Below are 16,045 nucleotides of genomic sequence, written 5' to 3' on the forward strand. Positions count from 1 at the left end.
CAAACTAGGCAGTCAGGTCAGGGACCCATCTGATCCATGAGATTACCTTGACGTTTGGTGGATGGGCTCACATTCTTTGGCCAAATTTTGTGCTAAGCATCTCATGTGTTTTTTCATAGATTTCACAAGCCATTATGCTTTTCACATTTCATGTATCACACATTCCCTTGCTTTAGTACAATTGAGTGCAGCCATTCATCTATTTGCTCTTCTGTCATCACCAGGGGATGTCCTTCAGACTGGAAGCCAGCTGGATGTTCTCCTTTGGGGATTCCTGCAGGGACTGCATGGTTCTGACTAGTGCAGCTACGCCTTTAGTCTGTTCCTGGACCTGGAGGTGAAGTTCTGTTGAGGGATCATCGTCAATGATCTGTGCGTCAGGGACCTGATGACAGGGTGCCACCTCCTGGTGATAAGTGATTGCTGGACGCCTATGAGGCACTGTGCGGCCGGGTGGTGGTTCATGCAGCACTCGGATGGCCCTGTCTTTAAATTGTGCAAAGTCCAGGTCAGGGTTTTGCAAGGCTAGGATGCGCCGCTGTGTCCTGTGAGTGCTGGACAGGAGTCCCTCAATGAACTGCTCCTTTAAGTTTGTCCCCATCCTGCACGCTGTTAGGGTCAAATGTTTGATGGCCCGTAGTGCCTCCTGGAGATTAGGGGCATAGTCCCGTATGCTATCCTGTGCTCTTTGTTTGCACCCTAAAACCTCATTTTGATTTCTGCAGTGGTGCAGGTGTCAAAAGTGGTTTTAAGTTTGGCAAATATCTGCTCAACAGTTCCTTTTTCCATATCCGGCCAAGATTTCACTTCTCTTTGGGCTGCGCCTATTAATTTACCAGTTAGAATGTTGACCTTTTGATGTTCTGTCAAGAGATATACTTCAAATAAGCTGCATAGCCTTTCTTTAATTTCACTCAACGTAGGTACGCCTCCTTCTTCCCCTCGCGCTCCACGCGGCGCGGCAATGGCGGCTTACAGGCAAATTGTCACACTCTCTGGCACATAGTACTTGGCGATGCCAGGGCATGAATCCTGTTCGTGACACCAAGATGAGTCACCCACCAGGGCCTGGGGTACTCAGTACCTGGTCTGGTCACAATTAAGGGGTGGTCACGGTGGCAGCTACCCTGTCCGTGGCCCTGGGCGCCCAAGTAAAAGGGGAAAGGTCTTTAAAGAGTTTTAATAAAGTTTTGTGTTCGTGATGCCACCTGTGGTTCTCGGTCAGAGGGGACCGATGCTGCTTAAAGGGGTCCTCTGGGGCGATGTTACTGCAGCAGCAAAAATGGTGATGCTTTCCACAGGTGAAGCAGGGTCCCCAGGGCTCACGGTGTGTTTGGCAGGGATGATGAATGCCAGAAAATAAATGGAAGACACAGGGTTGCAGTCTTTACCTGGTTTACTGATGTTGTACAGCCTCAGTCCAGGGTACTGGCAACAGGTGTTGATGAAGTCCAGGCAGCCCGAAAACAAGAGGTTTGCCAGATCGGTTTGGAAGCCTTCCACTTTGCGCTAATTACTAGTCCCTTGCTGCTTGTAGTGTCCTGAAAAGGTCCTCAGTTACTCTCTGTCCTGGAACAGTCCCTGCATGGTAGGCAACTTGAACTGTCTCTTGGGGTCTCTATACACGGTGACTCCAGGCTCTGAATGCTGCTATACCTCAGGTATTATGTGGGCAAGTCACTTTTAGCTTCCTGCCCTCCGGTTCTTCGGTGGGACCTGTAGTTCCCCACAACCTCGGGCTCACGGTGGCCGGTTTCTGTGCTCTAGCTTAAAGGAGGCCCAATTGCAGCCCTCTTCTAACTCCTGATCACTCCTCTGCTCCTTCCCTGTCTATTGTCTGCACCAGACTAACTCCTCCTCCAGACCAGAATGTTTATAAGGAACTTCCCCTTAAATCAAGTTTAAAGCTTCCCCTTCTGGCCTGGAGTCAGAAAATGTTGCATGTAAGATTACCTGCCAAAGGGATCCCTCCTGTCTCCAGGCATGGCATTACCCTCCCCAAGAGGAAGGCAGTAACATTGTGGTACCCGAACACCTGGTGTGCCACACATGTATAGCTGGGTATAGCATAGCTGAGCTTTCCTACATCACTCTCAGAGCAATGAGAGTGCCGTGAGTGGGACTGAGGGATGTTTTACTAGACAGGGTCATAGGTACATGTGATTTTTAATAATTAGACAGGGTCATTAGGTGTATTGGCAGCAGGTATCAGTGTGATATTTTGCACAGCATAGATGAACTGTGATGCATCCTGACTGATAGATTATTTTAGTTTTAGTTTTAGAAAGAGTCACTAGGTAGAAATGCAGCTGATGTCAGTGGGATGTTCAGCATAGCTGAAATGTGTCTGCAATCTGGCAATCAGATGTTTCATTAGACAGGGTGGTTAGTAGCATCTGCAGCTGGTATCAGTGGGATCTCCAGCATAGCAGATCTGAGCTGTGCTTACCACCTGGATACCAGATGCTTTATTAGACAGAACATTAGGTGCATCTGAGAATGCTCGACCAATACCATTGCAACTACTGGAAAATAGATCCTGTGGCAATCAGATAGTAAAGAGAACCTGAGGGTAGGGTGGGCATAATAGTTATCATTAGGGGATGATAGTGTTTAAAAATAAGTTTCATTTTGCAAATACAGAAACTGAGGCTACATAATGATTTTTGGAGTAACCCTTTAATACTCCTAAGACTTATGCACCTCATATGCCTGTATATGGCGCCTCGATACATAGATGTAAAGAGGAACGTTTCAATAGTTGTTTACTCTGTGATAAAATCAAAATTGTCTGGAAAATACATTAATTAAGCTTGCACTATAATAAAAAAGGAGGGGATAGAATCAGAGAATAAAATAATAACCTCAGATGATCACATGGGGGGCCATACATGTCTTTGACATTAATTACCGTATTTTTCAGACTATAAGACGCACCTGATTATAAGACCCCCAAATTTGGTGAAGAAAAAGAGAAAAAAATATTTTTTTATGTTAAATGGGGGTCTGTCTTATAATGCCAGTGTCCGTCTTACAAATAATATGTCCCTCATCCTGGTATCTACGGTATATAACCCCCATCCTTGTGCTGGCACATGCCCCAATGTACTGCTGGCAGACACATGCCCCCCCAGGGTCACTATATGCCCTCTTTGCTGCTGGCAGGCACATGCCCCCCTGGGTCACTATATGCCCCCTGTGCTGGCAGGCACTTCCCCCCCGATCACAGTATGCCCCCTTGTGCTGGCAGGTACATGCCCCCTGTGCTGAAGGCAGGCACATGCCCCCCGGTCACAATATGCCCCCCTGTGCTGCTGACAGGTACAGCCCCCCCAGTCACTATATGCCCCCCAGTGCTGCTGGCAGGTACAGGCCCCCCGGTCACTATATGCCCCCTGTGCTGCTGGCAGACACATGCCCCCCCTGTGCTGCTGGCAGACACATGCCCCCCTGTGCTGCTGGCAGACACATGCACCCCCTGTGCTGCTGGTAGACACATGCCCCCCTGTGCTGCTGGCAGACACATGCCCCCCTGTGCTGCTGGCAGACACATGCCACCCCCCTGCTGCTGGCAGACACATGCCCCCTGTGCTGCTGGCAGACATATGCTTCCCCCCCTCTGCTGCTGGCAGGCACATGCCACCCCCTGCTGCTGGCAGACACATGCCCCCCCTGTGCTGCTGGCAGGCACATGCCCCCCTGTGCTGCTGGCAGGCACATGCCCCCCCTGTGCTGCTGGCAGGCACATGCCACCCCCCTGCTGCCTGGCAGACACATGCCCCCCTGTGCTGCAGGCAGACACATGTTTCCCCCCCTCTGCTGCTGGCAGACACATGCTTCCCCCCCTCTGCTGCTGGCAGGCACATGCCACCCCCCTGCTGCTGGCAGACACATGCCCCCCTGTGCTGCTGGCAGGCACATGCCCCCTGTGCTGCTGGCAGGCACATGCCCTCCTGTGCTGCTGGCAGGCATATGCCACCCCTGTGCTGGCAGGCACATGCCACCCACCCTGCTGCTGGCAGACACATGCCCCCCTGTGCTGCTGGCAGACACATGCTTCCCCCACTCTGCTGCTTGCAGGCACATGCCACCCTTCTGCTGCTGGCAGACACATGCCCCCTGTGCTGCTGGCAGGCACATGCCCCCCTGTCCTGCTGGCAGACACATGCCCCCCTGTGCTGCTGGCAGACACATGCTTCCCCCACTCTGCTGCTTGCAGGCACATGCCACCCTTCTGCTGCTGGCAGACACATGCCCCCTGTGCTGCTGGCAGGCACATGCCCCCCTGTCCTGCTGGCAGACACATGCCCCCCTGTGCTGCTGGCAGACACATGCCCCCCTGTGCTGCTGGCAGACACATGCCCCCCTGTGCTGCTGGCAGACACATGCCCCCTGTGCTGCTTGCAGGCACATGCCCCCCTGTACTGCTGGCAGGCACATGCCACCCCCCTGCTGCTGGCAGACACATGCCCCCTGTGCTGCTGGCAGACACATGCTTCCCCCCCTCTGCTGCTGGCAGGCACATGCCACCCCCCTTGCTGCTGGCAGACACATGCCCCCCTGTGCTGCTGGCAGGCACATGCCCCCCTGTGCTGCTGGCAGGCACATGCCCCCCCCTGTGCTGCTGGCAGCCACATGCCCCCCTGTGCTGCTGGCAGACACATGCTTCCTCTGTCTGCTGCTGGCAGGCACATGCCACCCCCCTGCTGCTGGCAGACACATGCCCCCCTGTGCTGCTGGCAGGCACATGCCCCCCCATACTGCTGGCAGACACATGCCCCCCCGTGCTGCTGGCAGGCACATGCCCCCCCATACTGCTGGCAGACACATACCCCCCCGTGCTGCTGACAGACACATGTCCCCCCTGTGCTGCTGGCAGACACATGCCCCCCTGTGCTGCTGGCAGGCACATGCCCCCCCTGTGCTGCAGGCAGACACATGCCCCCCCGTGCTGCTGGCAGACACATGCCCCCCTGTACTACTGGCAGACACATGCCCCCCGTGTACTGCTGGCAGACACATGCCCCCCCTGTGCTGCTGGCAGCCACATGATAAAATAACACTTAACTCACCTTTCCCTGATGGCTCCGTACTCACAGCTCCTCGGCTGCGCTTCCTGTTTCCCAGGCATCGGATCATGTGACCTGGGCACACAGTGATGTCATCACTGTGCTGTGCCGATCACATGATCGGATGTCAGCACAGAACCAGGAAGCAACCGTGGAGCTGTGAGCACAGAGCCATCAGGGGAAGGTGAGTTAAGCATTTGTTATTTTATCATGTGCCTGCCAGCAGCACGGAGAGGGGGAAGCATGTGCCTGCCAGCAGCACAGGGAGGGGGAAGCATATGCCTGCCAGCAGCACAGGGGGGCATATAAGAGTGACCGGGGGCCATATCCATGATGGGAGTGGGGGGAGATGCAGACACATGTAATATTCGCTGCTCCCCTGTGAATCAACTAGGCGCAGGTTCAGCACCGAGGTGATGGACAGCAGGTGCAGTGAATATTACATGAGGCTAATGAGCGGGAGCACAGAACCTCCTGCTGTCTCAGCAGCCTGCAGGCAGCCCACCCCAGCCCCCTGACACCACTCCAGAGCCGCCCCCCTCCTCTACAGCACAGCACAGCACACAGATTAGGATTATAAGACGCACCCCCCACTTTCCCCAAAAATTTTGGGGAACAAAAGTGCGTCTTATAGTCTGAAAAATACGGTAGGTTCATCGTTCCCCCCATGTAACTCAGCAGAAGACCAAAGTGGGAGCTGTGTTGACGGCAGAAGCGGCAGAGATATTTGAGGACCTTTCTTCATTCTTCATTTTAACCCCTTCCCAGTCCATGCAGGGAAACAGTAAAATGTTGAATTTGCCAGAATCTAAAATTCCAATTACCAATGTTACCAATCAGTTTCCCCATCTCTAGTTTTAAACCATCTCACTGAGGACACGTGGTCATGATATGCGAGTCCATATACTGTAATCTTAATAAGTGCTAATCTCTTTAAGCATAGTAAATATAGCAGTAATGTCATTTCTAACGATTCAGACATTCATTGTTTGCATATATATTAGTGCCCGTAGAGTAGTGCTTTTTGTGTTCACATCTTCTTACCACTTAGAAAGCTGGCAAGTCGGAGAATACATAAGAGAGTAGAGCATATGGTGAGGTAAAGAAGAGATTATGATGTGCTATTTCAGGCAACCAGGAAGAGAAATGTGTCTGGGAGGAATTCATGTGAGCTGAATGTCACCGCTCTGCTATATCCATGATATCCAGAGAAATGTGCATATATTGGCATGTTCTCTTAGCCGCTGTGGTTGGGGAGTAAGAATTTGAGTGACACTGATAAGGTCCAAATTTTGACAGACAAATTACAGAATCAGAGGATCTCTGAAAGTCAAGTCTTCTGGGATGTTCATGGTTTGCACTGGTACCTACCAAAAGTGGTCCAAGGATGGACAATCGGTGAACTGATAACAGGGTCATGTATGTTCATTAATGGTTGAGCGGTGCACAGGTTAACCCCATCTGGTCCAATCCAACATAAAATTGTACTGTAGCCCAAAATCCTGAAAAAGATACTGCTCTTACATAGCCAGGTCTGTGTGGTAACAAATTGGTCAGAGTGACCATACTGACAACTGTCCATCATCAAAAGTGCCTACAGTCTGCACAATAACTGCATCATGGTGTAATGGAAGGTGGCGGCAAAGTCGTTTGAATGACATATACTCTTCCATCATGGATGACCTGGTGCATGTGGGTCACTTACCTGGAGAAGAGATGACACCATGATGCACAATTTGAAGAAGATCAATCTCTGTGTGATGTTGTGCTGGGAAACCATGGTTCTTGGCATCAAAGAAAATGTACCTGTGGCACCCCAGGAGTCTGGTTGCCACAGTGGCATTGCCTTCGTCAGGGAGGGGTGATGCCATGCCTGGAAGCAAAGAGGGGTCCCTTTACCAGCTGATGTCTGCATAAAACATCTTTCATGACTCCAGACCAGAAGGGGGAGCTCTAAACCCGGTTTCAGGGTAGCTCCCCTATAAGTTCTGGCCTGGAGGCTGGGTTAGGGAGTTCAGTGTGAGACAGTGAAGGGAGAGGAAGCATGTGAGGAGAAGCCTGGGAGGGGAGCTGCGACTATGCTCACCCCAGGATTGAGCACAACAGGGCAGACACAGGAGTCCATGGTTGTGTGGGAACTACAGGCCCCGCAGCCAAATCTGGATGACAGGAGTTTGCAGGTCTCCTGGTCACAACTGACACCCGAAGGCACAGCCGCATACCAGAGCCCGGAGTCACCACGAGGGAGTGACACTTGGAACAGGCTCAAGCTGCCTGCCATGCAGGTAGTGTTTCACTAATTGGACAGACTGAGAGAGGGAGGGACTTGAGGAGAACTATACGCATCAGGAACCCAGAGAGCAGCACAATAGGGAGGCTTCCAACCCCACCTGAATAGGGGAATTCTGAACTGCTTCCAGGCTGCCCGGATCTCCAATACCCTTCGTTACCTGTGCTCCAGACTGTACCTACAATTAAAGGTAAAGAAACTACAATCCCTGTTTCCTCCAATTATTCCTGCACCCCAGCATCCACAATCCCTCATAGACTGGTCTGGTAGCCCTGGGGCCCCCGCTCCACCTGTGGGGAGTAGAACCATCCCAGCTGCATCACTATCGGCCCCAGCGGACTCCCTAAGCAGCATTTATAGCCGGATACCACAGGTGGCGTCACGAACATTCCCTTTATCCCCTACAAACTTTATTCATTTCCATTCCCTCATCACTTATATTGGATGCCCAGGGCATATACGTATGTACGTATATACCGTACATAAAATTGCTGGTGTCGGCCAATAGCCATTTTGCCCAACTATCCCATCCACAAGAGAGCTAGTCCCACCATGTTTTCTATTAAAAAGCCACCAACAGGCATGTACGCCGGTGGTTTATCTTTGGGAGAACAATACAATCGGCAGTCCAAAATCAGACAAGTTTAATCACCATCTTCCCCGACAATCAAATTAGAGTTTCGGCCAAACCCATCAATTGCTATATGGACAGCTTTGGTCATTATCCAGCAAGGGTGGATATGGTCTCCTTGATAATATGTAGCACCATAGCCAATCTATCATGGGTGGTTATGATGAGAAACCCTCCTTATTTACACTCTGAGTAATAAGTGATGGTTCTGGATGAAAGACTCCTTTTAGCAATCCCTTTTTAAGCCACATTATTGGTATAAAAGGAAAGATAAATTCTGAGAGTTTTTTTCTTTTAATTCTCTCCTTCACAAGAGTTTGCAATACAAGTAAAGACTTGAGCGTAGATGTTCCACCTGTTCCGACTTCCTTTTTTTACTTGCTATTATTCATCAAGGCTTGGCAAGGCTTATCCAATGAGAGAAATCTCAGATTGTTTATAAGCCAGGACATAAATAACCTGTAAAAATGTTATTACATTATATGGCTGACTTTCTGCTTTGAGAAGCCATTGTGAACTGACAGTAAATTAGAGCTGGATTGAGAGACAAACAAAAATGAAAGATGCATTGAAAAATCATCAGCTCATGTTTTCCAATTTAACCCCTTTCCGAAATTGGGCATATTTGAACGCCCATGTTGGACTCCCCCTTGATTGGTGTGAGCTCTGGTGCTGAGCCAGAACCTTTCAGGGTCCATGTCAGCTGATATATACAGCTGACATGTGCCCGCAATAGCCGTGGGTGGAATCGCGATCCACCCATGGCTGTTAACTAGTTAATTGCCGCTGTCAATTTGTGACAGTGGCATTTAACTTGCACTTACCGGAAGCGTGTAACTAATCCCGCCCATTGGTGACCCCGTCACATGATCGTGGGTCACCGATGGGTCGGCATGACAACCAGAGGTCTCCAGCAGACCCCTATGGTTGTCACTGCCGGATTGCTATGAACTTCGGGTTCAGAATCCCCAATCTCTCAATATAAAAAGAGAATTAACCCAATTGCTAAACGGCGTAGCGAGAAAACAATTCAAAACATCATAATTATGTTTTTTGGGGGTCGCCACTACATTGCAACAAAATGCTATAGCGGGCGATCAAAAGATCGTATCTACACCAAAATAGTATCAATAAAAATGTCAGCTCAGCGCACAAAAAATAAGCCCCCACCGAGCCTCAGATCATGAAAAATGGAGACTCTACGGGTCTCGGAAAATGGCGCAATTTATTTTTTTTTTTTACCAAACTTTGGATTTTTTTTCACCACTTAAATAAAAAAGAACCTATGTACTGTATGTTTGGTGTCTATGAACTTGTAATGACCTGGGGAATCATAATGGCAGGTCAGTTTTAGCATTTAGTGAACATGGTTAAAAAAAACAACAACTATGGAATTGCACTTTTTTTTGCAATTTCACCACACTTGGAATTTTTTTCCCGTTTTCCAGTACATATGTTAAAACCAATGGTGTTGTTCAAAAATACAACTTGTCCTGCAAAAAACAAGCCCTCACATGGCTATTTTGTCTGAAAAATAAAAAACGTGAGCCCATAATTTTTTGGCCAAATCTTGTGCTAAGCATCTCATGTGTTTTTTCATAGATTTCACAAGCCATTAAGCTATTCACATTTCATGTATCGCACATTTCCTTGCTTTAGTACAGTTGAGTGCAGCTATTGATCTATTTGCTTTGTAAGTCTTTTTTGGTTATGCACCTGTTCAGACTAGATTGCTGTTCAGTCAGTTTATCTATATTTACTATGTACTACCGTATTTTTCCGACCATAAGACGCACTTTTTTTCCTCCAAATTTGGGAGGAAAGTGTGGGTGCGTCTTATGGTACGGATGTAGCATGTGGGGAGGGGGGCAGCAGTGAGTGGGATCGCACTGTTATTCCACTTCAGGATGTCTCCACTGCCCGGAATCAGTGCTGGGAAAACCACGTGGTCCCGATGATTAAGTGCAGTGAATATTCATTAGCGGCTCCCCGCCCACCGATCAGCTGAGCGGTGAGCCGGGAGCAGCAAATGAATACTGCACTTAAGCAGTGACACACATGGCTTCCTCAGCGCTGATTCCTGCAGCAGCTAGGGATATTTGTGTGTCCTGGGGAGGAGGGGGCAGCAGCAGGGGCCAGAGCGGAGAGATCGCTGTATACCTGCCTGCCATGCCTGGATGCCGAGTGCTGTGCACAAACAGGACCTGTGTGATGTCAGAAGTGGGCGGGCTTGAGCATCACATGGCAGCTCAGAGCCCTCCCTCTTCTTGACATCATCACAGGTCCTTCTGGCTCTCCACTAGAATCTGCAGGCTTCCTCAAAACCTGTGCTGTGGAGAGGCAACAAGAGGGAGGGCTCTGTGTGTGCAGCTATGGGATGCTTTTCACCTCACCACAGTGGCTGCCACAATTAAGAGGTTAGTCTTTACAAAACACAATAAAGCACTCTGCCACTCCTGTGGTGAACTATAACTCCCAGCATGTCATAGGATCTGCAGGACATGCTGGGAGTTATTGTTCTCCCATGGGATTTTAAAGCAGCACTCCAGTGCTATTTTGCAGTGCTGGAGTGGTGCTTTCAATATAAGCCCTGTGCCCCCATTCTTATACTCACCCTCCAGCATCTTCATATAGTACTTCACAGACACCACACTGGTCCCGCAGCTTCCAACATAATAACATACTATTATATATAATAGCACCACATATAATAGTATGTTATTATGTTATTAAATATTTTACCACATTTTTTTGCTGCAAATATTTTATTCCCTATTTTCCACCTCTAAAACCTGGGTGCGCCTTATAGTCCGGTGCGTCTTATAGTCCGAAATATACGGTATTTTTTTTCTGACTTCAACGCCCCGCCCTTCACCATGTTGTGATTTTAATTACATCCAAACACAGTTGGTTCCGACCTTCCTATAAATGCAGGCTTTACCATGTTATTAGCCATAGGTAAGTGTTCACATTAGGTAGACAGGTCAGGAACCCATAACGATCTGAGATTACCTTGACGTTTGGTGGATGGGCTCACATTTTTTGGCCAAATCTTGTGCTAAGCATCTCATGTGTTTTTTCATAGATTTCACAAGCCATTAAGCTATTCACATTTCATGTATCGCACATTTCCTTGCTTTAGTACAGTTTTGTGCAGCCATTGATCTATTTGCTATGTAAGTCTTTTTTGGTTATGCACCTGTTCAGACTAGATTGCTGTTCTGTCAGTTTACCTATATTTACTATGTACTATTTTTCTAACTTGAACTCCCCGCCCTTCACCATGCTGTGATTATAATTACATCCAAACACAGTTGGTTCCGACCTTCCTATAAATGCAGGCTTTACCATGTTATTAGCCATAGGTAAGTGTTCACACTGGGTAGACAGGTCAGGGACCCATCCGATCTGAGATTACCTTGACGTTTGGTGGATGGGCTCACATTTTTTGGCCAGATCTTATGCTAAGCATCTCATGTGCTTTTCATAGATTTCACAAGCCATTATGCTATTCACATTTCATGTATCGCACATTTCCTTGCTTTAGTACAGTTGAGTGCAGTCATTGATCTATTTGCTATGTAAGTCTTTTTTAGTTATGCACCTGTTCAGACTAGATTGCTGTTCAGTCAGTTTACCTATATTTACTATGAAAAATAAAAAAGTTATGTCTTTGGGAAGAAGGGGAGCAAAAAATGAAAGCACAAAAACAAAAATACCACTGGTCGTGAAGGGGTTAATAAAAAATAGAATATATATATGTTATTGTATTGGCTATGTTAACCTGCTGACTACAGGAAATATGGTTCTTTTAATATTTCATTAAAATCTACTAACTTCAGATATCAAATCTTAAAAAAAACAATATTGAAGTTTTTTCTGGTCTTCTCTTAACAGGGGGCGACATAGCTAGAGTTTGATGCAGATCATGTTACTTTTTATGGCATGCTGCAAAACCGAAAGAAATTAACTGTTGGTATAAGTTGGTATTAATGCAATGTGTAGGACCATGTTCACACTGGCAATCAGACAGACAAAACCTAAGATAGAAAAAAAATGAACATATACCCTGCTATAAGTAAGTAAAAATCAATAAATAACATAGGGTACTTAATAAACACTGATAAGGTCCAAATTTTGACAGACAAATTACAGAATCAGAGGATCTCTGAAAGTCAAGTCTTCTGGGATGTTCATGGTTTGCACTAGTACCTACCAAAAGTGGTCCAAGGATGGACAATCGGTGAACTGATAACAGGGTCATGTATGTTCATTAATGGTTGAGGGGTGCACAGGTTAACCCCATCTGGTCCAATCCAACATAAAATTGTACTGTAGCCCAAAATCCTGAAAAAGATACTGCTCTTACATAGCCAGGTCTGTGTGGTAACAAATTGGTCAGAGTGACCATACTGACAACTGTCCATCATCAAAAGTGCCTACAGTCTGCACAATAACTGCATCATGGTGTAATGGAAGGTGGCGGCAAAGTCGTTTGAATGACATATACTCTTCCATCATGGATGACCTGGTGCATGTGGGTCACTTACCTGGAGAAGAGATGACACCATGATGCACAATTTGAAGAAGATCAATCTCTGTGTGATGTTGTGCTGGGAAACCATGGTTCTTGGCATCAAAGAAAATGTACCTGTGGCACCCCAGGAGTCTGGTTGCCACAGTGGCATTGCCTTCGTCAGGGAGGGGTGATGCCATGCCTGGAAGCAAAGAGGGGTCCCTTTACCAGCTGATGTCTGCATAAAACATCTTTCATGACTCCAGACCAGAAGGGGGAGCTCTAAACCCGGTTTCAGGGTAGCTCCCCTATAAGTTCTGGCCTGGAGGCTGGGTTAGGGAGTTCAGTGTGAGACAGTGAAGGGAGAGGAAGCATGTGAGGAGAAGCCTGGGAGGGGAGCTGCGACTATGCTCACCCCTGGATTGAGCACAACAGGGCAGACACCGGAGTCCATGGTTGTGTGGGAACTACAGGCCCCGCAGCCAAATCCGGATGACAGGAGTTTGCAGGTCTCCTGGTCACAACTGACACCCGAAGGCACAGCCGCATACCAGAGCCCGGAGTCAACACGAGGGAGTGACACTTGGAACAGGCTCAAGCTGCCTGCCATGCAGGTAGTGTTTCACTAATTGGACAGACTGAGAGAGGGAGGGACTTGAGGAGAACTATACGCATACGCATCAGGAACCCAGAGAGCAGCACAATAGGGAGGCTTCCAACCCCACCTGAATAGGGGAATTCTGAACTGCTTCCAGGCTGCCCGGATCTCCAATACCCTTCGTTACCTGTGCTCCAGACTGTACCGACAATTAAAGGTAAAGAAACTACAGTCCCTGTTTCCTCCAATTATTCCTGCACCCCAGCATCCACAATCCCTCATAGACTGGTCTGGTAGCCCTGGGGCCCCTGCTCCACCTGTGGGGAGTAGAACCATCCCAGCTGCATCACTATCGGCCCCAGCGGACTCCCTAAGCAGCATTTATAGCCGGATACCACAGGTGGTGTCACGAACATTCCCTTTATCTCCTACAAACTTTATTCATTTCATTCCCTCATCACTTTTATTGGATGCCCAGGGCCACTGACCTGGTCAGTTGCTGCCGTGACCTCCCATTTAAGAACCGTCCAACCCGGTTCATAGAGTGGATTTTCCCCAAAGCAGTGTCTTTTTTCATCAGGATAATGTCTCTACCATACTGTAAAATCTGTTCAGGAAAATAACAAAGAGTTCAAGATAGTAATCAGACAAAAGTGAATGTTTCGAAATTCTAATTTTGCTGGCTTCCCTGAAATTTTTCAAAAACATTTGTTTGCAGCACATCGATTTGATGTCAATCATAATTCACCATGTGTAACACTCTGAGGTCTCCTCGGCCTGGATCCAACACCTTTTAAGCTCTGTAATGTTACCTTAGTAATGTCCAAGTGACCTCTACATATATGGTATAATCTCTGAAAGATAGGAGTGTACAAAGTCGCATCTTTAAACTCCATGGTGCTGTCAAAGGGGACTCCTGATATATGTACCCCATATTAAAATTGATCAATCCAGCCAACTCAAAATGTTAAGCACATTATATACCGTACATAAAATTGCTGGTGTCGGCCAATAGCCATTTTTCCCAACTACCCCATCCACAAGAGAGCTAGTCCCATCATGTTTTCTATTAAAAAGCCACCAACAGGCATGTACGCCGGTGGCTTATCTTTGGGAGAACAATACAATCGGCAGTCCAAAATCAGACAAGTTTAATCACCATCTTCCCCGACAATCAAATTAGAGTTTCGGCCAAACCCATCAATTGCTATATGGACAGCTTTGGTCATTATCCAGCAAGGGTGGATATGGTCTCCTTGATAATATGTAGCACCATAGCCAATCTATCATGGGTGGTTATGATGAGAAACCCTCCTTATTTACACTCTGAGTAATAAGTGATGGTTCTGGATGAAAGACTCCTTTTAGCAATCCCTTTTTAAGCCACATTATTGGTATAAAAGGAAAGATAAATTCTGAGAGTTTTTTTCTTTTAATTCTCTCCTTCACAAGAGTTTGCAATACAAGTAAAGACTTGAGCGTAGATGTTCCACCTGTTCCGACTTCCTTTTTTTACTTGCTATTACAGGGGCGGACACAGACAGCTTGGGGCCCCTGTGCAGGAAATGTGTCTGGGCCCCCCTCTTATAAAGGCGACAAAGCTACATTATATATATATATATATATATATATATATATATATATATATATATATATATATATAGCTCCACACACATACATGTATATATATTAAATAGTCTCCTTTATTATGTATATTGCCGTCCCTTATTATACAGTGCCCTCTCCTATTATGTACTGCACTGTCCCTTACATGTTGGATTTTATAGAGCCCTGTGTTTTTATTACATACCGTCCTGTCTTGTTAGCTGTAAAATGCAATGATGGCTGATGGAGCATAAGAAAGCTTCTTTTCTAAAGGAGGAGCTGATGGACTGGTAGTCTGTTCACCGGCTCCTCCATCAGTAGTCATTTTATATCTAACAAGAGAGGGGACCATGTAGTAAAAGAAGGCGCTGTGAATAACAAAAATATCAAGAATACACTATGTAAGAGACTGCACTGTACATAACAGCAGAGGAAGCTATATAATAAAGGAGGGCATCATACATAGCTAGAGAGGATGGTACGTAATAAGGGACGGTGTTATACATAACAAAAGAGGAAACTATGTAACTAAGGATGGTTTTATACATAATGAGTACACTATATACTAAGGGACTGTGCTATACATAATAAGTGAGTACACTTTATACTAAGGGACTGTGTTAGACATAATAATCGATAATAACGTCTTCCTCCACCTCCCCCTGATCCTAAATCCATTATAAATCCCCCTTCCTCCCATCCAAATCCCCCTTCCTCATTGTCCTCCTCCCCACGCATCCCATTATTGCCCTCTTCCCCACCTCCTTAATTGCCCTCTTCACCACCTCCATCATTGCTTTCTCCCCACCACCCCATTATTGCCCATTCCACCACCTCCATCATTGCCTCCTCCCCACCATCCCATTATTGCCCTTTCTACCACCCCCATAATTGCTTTCTCCCCCACCACCCCTATCATTGCCCTCTCCGTCAACCCAATCATTGCCTTCTGCCCCATCATTGCCTTCTCCATCAACCCTTCCTGCATGAAGGCAGGAAGACAACATATGATGTATGCAGTATGTCATATTTCGTTAAGGGCTTATACAGTCTGGGGAGACTTTTCAAAACTAGTAGTAGGCAAAATGATGTAGCTGCCTACAGTATATCAATGCATCAGTGTATAACTATATATATGAAGTGCACTCATAGTACATACCTATATAAAATGCATACATATACTGTAGAATATGCCCATGAATAAAAAACACCTGTGTCTACTGCATATGTGACATACTATACATTAATGTATAAGGGTATGGTTCCACGGTCAGGAATCGGCAAAGCTTTGGATGCAGCACATGTCCGCTCGGTCCAAAGCGCTGCCGGCTTTTGT

The sequence above is a fragment of the Ranitomeya variabilis genome, chromosome 1, assembly GCF_051348905.1.
Source record: "Ranitomeya variabilis isolate aRanVar5 chromosome 1, aRanVar5.hap1, whole genome shotgun sequence".
In the NCBI taxonomy this organism is placed as follows: domain Eukaryota; kingdom Metazoa; phylum Chordata; class Amphibia; order Anura; family Dendrobatidae; genus Ranitomeya; species Ranitomeya variabilis.